Here is an 8,149-nt window from a genome sequence, read left to right as displayed (position 1 = left end):
AAAAATTAAAACTAATAAATGTATACGATTTATCTGACACCTATTCACGCTTTACATATAGGTATTATGATTATATTGTAGAAACAAACATTTATGGACTTCTTTTATTCGATAACAAAGGTCACACTAGTCTTTGACTATTAATTAGTTTTGGCCTAAAGCATAATATATTATATAACTTAATAATATTAGGTATTATAATATAATATTAATATTATCTTAATAAAATTATTATCAACATATCTGAAAAAAATTATTTCATTATTCTATAAGTGCTTATATAAATTAGGTTTATATTTATTGCATATGCATTTATACGACCATTGACCAATCTGTTGCAATTAATCAATGATCAAATATCAGCGAATTTCACGTACTCATTTCGTTTTAAATTATTTGATGGTCGGATGTGGTGTGACTAGGAGAGTAGATTGGATGTTTTTTTTTTAGTGGTGGTCGAGGTAGCTGCATCAACCTGTACCCGAAATTTCTGTAAATATTTGTTAGTAATCATGTATTTCGTATACCTATATGTATACCAATATTTTGGTACCTTACTGATGGGTGTTACGAAAGTAAGGATCGGTACGGGATTAACTCACGGAAGATGGTAAACTGCGGCAAAATTAACCTTTTTCTAAAAGTCGATATGTAAACTGTGGCAAAAAAAAAATTAAGATTATACCTATACAATCTGCGGCAAAGTCGATAAGATACATAATACAAACGGCGACAATTTATTTTATATACCTTCTATGTATATACCTATGTATATACCTACCATATACGTAAATCGTTTAATTTATCTTGCGTACAAATTGGTAAGGTAAATCCAAATGTATTTTTAAGATTTAACGAAGCATATCGGTAATATCGGTTCCTTTACATTTGACAATACTAGTGGTTTAGAAAATTACAAAATGTGTGTCTATCTAAACTTTACATTGAAGGAGACACAGATGAAGGAAAATTTTTAAATTATATTTTTGGTCTCCCGTTCCTTGACCCTGACGAAGTCGAAGATTCGTTTGTTTTTGATTTAATTGCAGATATGCCATCTAATAATAAAATAGTACAATTTTGCGATTATTAAAAATAAAATTAGTAATAAAATTAATTATATAAATAAAAATTTTTTAAATTATATTCAATTTTGAAAATTGGTATTTCTTTATTTTTACGCCTAATACTCTAATAGTCTCTAGATAAATAGATGTCATAATTCATATTATACACGATATGTATATAATTTAGTACACATAGAAGGTATATAAAATTAATTTCCACAGTTTGTATAATGTATCTTATCGGTTTTGCCGCAGATTGTATAATCTTAATTTTTTTTTGCCGCAGTTTACATACAGCCTAACTCACCAAGTAAAATAAATTCAGGTTTGTAATCTGGAAAACTGTTAATATTGCTAAAATATTAAAAACAAACGTGTTTACGGATTTCTCTAATGCGATAATAAAGACCACGTACTCGTGCATTTGATTAAAAAGTCGTTTACCCTAGTCATTCACAACAACAGTTCTTATCTCATGAACAATTTTAATTTACAGAAATCTAATTGATATTTCAATCGATATGTAATATTATTATATTTAGCCATATTTAGTTGGATATTATTTTTCTTTTCATAGAATATTGCGATTGGAGTCTGGAGGTAACTAATACATATGTGTCAAAAAGTATGCACCTTTCGTTTGAAATAGATTTCGTTAGCTGTATTTATCATTTAATCATGATATTTAATGCAGAATATTGAATATAATTTCACTTTATTACAACATATATCACTGTAAAAAACTAAAAATAATGATATGCACATTTTAATGTTTCATAAACAATTTTTTTATTTAATAACAAAATGTATAACTGCAAATCTAACTTTTTCTTCTCTTTTTTTGATCGATATCGACGATATCTAATCATATATTCTTACTTTTAAATATTTGAAATTGTTCAACAAACTTATATGTTATAAGATTATAACTTAAAAGTACCTATTAACTTTTAGTTATGTATGTATCGTATAAATAAATATTTTATCGATCATCTTAATGTCCAAACAGTTGACGTTAAAAATATTTTATAAAAACTCAAAATTAAGTTTATTTTGTTATTAACAGGGAAAAATTTAACAAAAAGGTCATAAATTAGTAGATATACGACAATTATACGTCATAATATCTTATTATCAATGCGTAAAATATTCATAAAACTAATTCAAATGTTAAAGTGTAAAATCGTATTAATTGTACAATGTTAGTTGTATTTCAGACATTTCAGTAGGAGGTAACTTTATCAAAAAATAATCATAGTTATTAGTTATATCAGATAATTCGAAGGGTATAAATAACTTGTGTATAAGACGTAATTTATAAGGACTAAATATACGGAAAGGATTACATAAGAATAAGTGATTACCGATTTATAGGATGAAGTTCAAACGATAATTTTCTATTACCTACTTAATCATAATTATTATACCTTCATTGTAAACACGTTGATTAATAGTTACATCACTGTGGCCCATTATATGGAGATAATTATATGAGATAGTGAAATACTTAAAATCATACAAACTCTTAAAAAAGAAATATAAAAAATTATTAAGCTATGACTTTTATCGAAATTATAAGACACCAAAAGCCTAAAACTTTATGTCACCGCAAATAGTTATCAAATATGAAAAATACAGCTCCATGTTCCAGCCCGCCCCCCCCCCACTTTGGAATTTCGAAACAAAATTAAATTCTTGGAAAATCAAACTTATGTGGATTAGAAAAACGTTTTTTAATATAAGTGCATGATTTTCGAACGTTAAAAAAATAATTTCTATTCAATCAATGAAACTTAAGTATAATCAATATAATATTTTTATAATAATTATATTCTATACCCAATATCATATCAAATAAGGATATTTCTAACTAATTGTTGTACCTGTTTTGTGTCAATTGCAATGTTTATAATAATATATTTAAATATAATTTAACTTGATACCTATGCATTGAAATAATCTGATATAGTGATGCATCACTCCGATACAACGCTTGTGAAGAGATCGTTGTTCTCATTTTAGATTTCGTAGTTTATATAGTCGATCGAAAGGGCAAGGTTTTCGCATCCCGACTAAAATATTTTATTTATGGTAACATTTTCCAAAAACCGTTCAAAAATGCTTGTTAAGCTATTTAAAATGAATTGGAAGAAAAGAGAGTGTTTTTCGGGTATGTAAAAAGTGTTGCTTAATTTTCAAATCGAATTCAAAAATTATCAAACTTTGCATTTTTTGATTTCGTATGATCAAGTTTTTTTTTAACCTCCTCAAAACAAAATACATTGACAGTTTAAAATAATTGAGTATCATTGTATTATAATTACGTTTACATACCTACTTAATATTATGTTCTTATAATTTTCGTAATGAAATCATCTAAGGCATGAGCCTATTTAAATACTATCAAATACCTAAATCAGTTACAAACAAAAATGAATATTAGCTTATAACAATTTTATTAAAAACATAATATGCAAAATAACTATATCAGATTATTACAATGCATAGGTATCAAGTTAAATTATATTTAAATACTTATGTTATTTTTAGTATAAACACTACAATTGACACAAAACTTTTACAACAATTATTTATAAATGTCCTTATCTGGTATGATATTGGGTATAGAATATAATTATTATAAAAATATTATATAGATATTGATTATACTTAAGTTTCATTGATTGAATAGAAATTATTTTTTTAACGTTCGAAAATCACGCACTTATATTAAAAAACGTTTTTCTAATCCACATCAGTTTTATTTTCAAAATACATAGAACGTATTTAAAGTACAACCTGTATTACCATTAAATCTTTAGTGTTAGGCTGTAAGTCCATTTGTTGAGTCGCAAATATTTTTTCATTTCCTAAAATGACGCAAAATTTAAAAAAAAATTTAAAAAATTTCTTATTCAAAATGTATGGGTTTTTCTGGCAAACCAAATATTTTACGACTAAAGGCAATAGAGGTTACAATGATAAGGTGGACAGTTGTGATCAGATTCACATGACAAAATAATAATTTTTTTTTATAAAGGAAAGTACCTAGCTGGGATTACATTTCAGCCACCAACTTTCAAAGTTGGACAACTTTGGAAGGGGTTGAGCACAAACGACGGGGTTAGAAGCACAAACCAACAAAAACGAAGCACGAACGAATGGAGTTAATTTTGTTTCGAAATTCCAAAGTGGGGAGGAGACATGGAGCGGAAAAATACGCCACGAACTTACGCCGTTTGCGTCTACTTCACAGAACAACCAAATAATATAGAAATGTTATTATTTAATGATTATTTGTTCATTTATAACTTGACACCACAAATATTAGAGTACAGTGAATATTATTATATACATAAGTACCCATAACAAACAAACAAATATTTACAATATTGATTTTAACATGTACATTTTCAGGTTGGAAATTGATAGTATTTAAATGTTTGTGAATAATTATTATTTTGTACAATTCATTTGCACACTTCATGACCGGATACAGTAATACCTACTATGTAATATCAAAACCAGAGAAGTCGCAGAGCTGTATAGTATATTATGTATACATAATATATACTATATACAGCAGAGATGGCAACTAATCTTAATTTTGGAAGCCGCAAGTTATAGAAGCTTATTCGAATATTAATTATTATTAATATTATTATTAATAGGTATCGATAGTATTCACCATTGAGTGGGTCTTCGTTTTATGGACATGTTAAATTATTGTTCTATTATAAACGAAAAATGATACTAAACTGAGACTGCCAGCTTTTATTTATGACGATATTTAACTAAACATTTTTATTGTTTCGTTATTAGAAATTAGTAATTACTATTAGTAAAACGATTGGTTAAAGTTAAGCCAGTTTTTGGAAAAAACAAATCGCATAATTTATTATACACATAATAGTGATTATAATCACATCTACTAGCTGTAATTAACTCGGAAGTCAATATCAACTGACATACCATAAAATGATGACAAGCTTAAAATTAGTTTAGATATTGTAAAAATTCTGATAAATGTAAAAAAATGATAAATTAAGCACATAGGTAGGTAAAAATAGAATTTTCAAGCGTCTGCGATTTTTCGTTTTGTCTTTTGAATTACAACGAATTAAAAAAATATTACAGAGGATAAATCGTTATTTTAAGCGCGAATTGTGAATAATATCCATCGTTGTCAAAATTTAAATTTCCATTACTTATAAAAAAATTGTTTGGCTTTACGCGCAAATTTTTTGTTTGGTATCCAGTGTAATAACAAATTTTAATGAACCTTATATGGCATTTTCAAGCTTTTTGACCAAGAGAACATTTTCAATCGACGTTTATAGTTACTTCAAGCCTTAATTTTAATAACAAAATAATTTACAACAATTTATAAAATTTAGAAATTAAACGGTTAAGAATTACAACATGTTTTTAGTTTGTGTAGGTATAAAAAACTTATTTAGAACCTTAATTTGAATGTTCTAGTACTTTAAGAGTAAAAAAAAAAAAATCATGCATAAGTTGAATGCCCTGAAATTTTATTTTAGAAATTTTATATTAGCATAATAACTAGTGTTTCCCATTTTCCATGATTTTTTTTTTCTGATTATTTTCTTATATAATACCTAAACCCTTCTAAACCCTTAAAATTGATAATTGAAGAATTTCTATTTTTTAATGTTTCCAAATATGCCGCCAATACAGAAAATAAATTAAATTAACATACATCTCAGAATTTTACTAAAATCTAAATATATTGGTACCTACTTACATTACATAATAATATTTTATTATAGTCATGCGTAATACCTATGTGCGAACCAAGGGGGGGGGGGTATAATATTATTTGGAGACTTCTGTAGGATTTATCAAACTGTACTTATTGCGATGAGTAAATAATAAGTATTTTAGTAAATATAGCAAATCGTAATACTATACGTATTATATTATTTATATTATTAAGCGTTATGTTATTTATTACAATTAAAAATATACAACCTCTAACTTATGATTAAAATCATCGTAACCCTGGTTACATACAAATGATAAAGCACGGATCGAAACCAGTAACAATCAACAAAAATGTGTCATTTCAGAAATCATAGATATTTTTTATATAAATTTTAATCAAAAAATGTTTATTTTCCCTCATATTTTTTACGAAATTTGTGTCATATAAACGAAGTAATGAGTCTTATCACTGAATTTTTAATAATTTATCTGGATACGTTCCAGACGATTTTGAGTCTATTAAGCGACTGAACCGTCCGTGAGTCTTATAAGTGGCGCCTAATGCATAAAAAATAGTAGGTATGTATAATATTTTGTGTACCACATCAAATTACCAATGAAAACAAACGAGACTTTTTCGTACACTGCCGCACGCAGACGACGACTTTATGCAGCTATTAACAAATATAAACTTATAAATTATAATATAGTTTAAAATAATAAAAAAGTAAATGTTTATGCAATACCTAATATGCGTCATCAATAATAAATTTACAATAGTGATTGTTATTTTTTTATTTATTAATCAACATAACTTGGATTTGATTAAAAGTAACTTATTATTTTATAATATTTATATCTAGAGCTAGAATTTTGGTGACTTTTGCATTTTTTTTTTCTTAAGTGCTATACAATTCTAACCAAAAACTAAATTTGTTTCGTGATATAATAATTTAGAATATGTCATTTTTATTTTGTATTTTTAAGTTCATTTTGTGTATTTTAAGTAATTTTTCTTTATTTTAAGCTTTTTTAATATGTGTTGTAAAGGTAATCCCAATTAGTACCTAGAGGCAATTACTTATTCCAGTCCATTGATATTAAAATAGTAATATAAGAATTAGTAAGATAAGAATAAATATCGTACGAACCCAAAACTATATAACAGAATCTTATTATCAGAATCTATTAATAAAATTATACAAATTGAGACTGCATTATCTGTTGCTCCTAATGTAATCGGAGAAACAATATCAAACAAACTGAAAAATATTTAAAAATAATGGGTTCAAAGCTTAAAAAAATATATCTGCTATTCTGGACGGCGAAAATACAACAAGTAGAGATGGTATTCCGGAAGACCTAACTTTAAATGATATGGTATATTTCAAATATGCCCCTGTTATTTCTGTGTACGTTGAACGAAGCTTTTCTTCATGTAAAACATTTAATCTGACCGCCGTCGCAGCTTCCTGTTTGATAATCTTAAGAATCACCTAATATTGTGCAATGCAATAATATGTGTACGGGTAAAAAAAAATATGATATATTTTTCATTAAATTATTTTATTGATTTTTCAGAACAATTATACCAGGAAGCGGTTAAATTCACAAGCCAAATTTATACCTATTTTATTCATAAATCATAATTAATATTTTAAAAATACAATTTTTTCGCTGATCTAAGAACATTTTTTGGTCATTTTTAAGTTCGTTTTTTTAGAGTTTTTAGGTCATTTTAGCATTTTTTTAGTGAATTTTTGTGTATTTTTTAGGTCATTAAAATCCTGGCTCTATTTATATCAATAAAATCAGTAACATTAGAGCACATTAAATTTTAGAAAGTTAACTTTGGTCCAAAATTCGGACATTTACCAATTTATTGATTTCAGTAAAACCTTGCAGTAGTTCGGACTTTTACAAACGAGATTTGATAAATATTGGGATTTACAAACAGTATTAGTAAAAGTCTAACCTTTTTTACGAACTATGTTATTTATTATTAATTATTATTATTATTTAAATATATTAAGTACTACATTAATGACTAGTATATTAGATCCGCAAATTTATATAATTATTATATATTACTGCGGTATTACTACACTCATACATTTACACAACACGCATAAACACATGGTAATTTGCCTATATTGACTCCTGTAAGACGGTAGTCATCAAAATAGCATTGTTTTATAATATTTACTCAAAATCCTATATTATTGAAATGTAATTTCTAAATAATATTATGTGATATAATCACTGTTGGAATTTAATTGAACTGGGTTTATACATAGAAAATTACTAATGATACAGAAATGTAATATTCGTATATATGTATTATATATTATACC

The sequence above is a fragment of the Diuraphis noxia genome, unplaced genomic scaffold (genome assembly GCF_037042655.1).
Source record: "Diuraphis noxia isolate RWA-SAM2 unplaced genomic scaffold, SU_Dnox_SAM2 contig0004, whole genome shotgun sequence".
NCBI classification, from domain to species: domain Eukaryota; kingdom Metazoa; phylum Arthropoda; class Insecta; order Hemiptera; family Aphididae; genus Diuraphis; species Diuraphis noxia.
Note: the sequence above shows the minus strand (reverse complement) of the source record.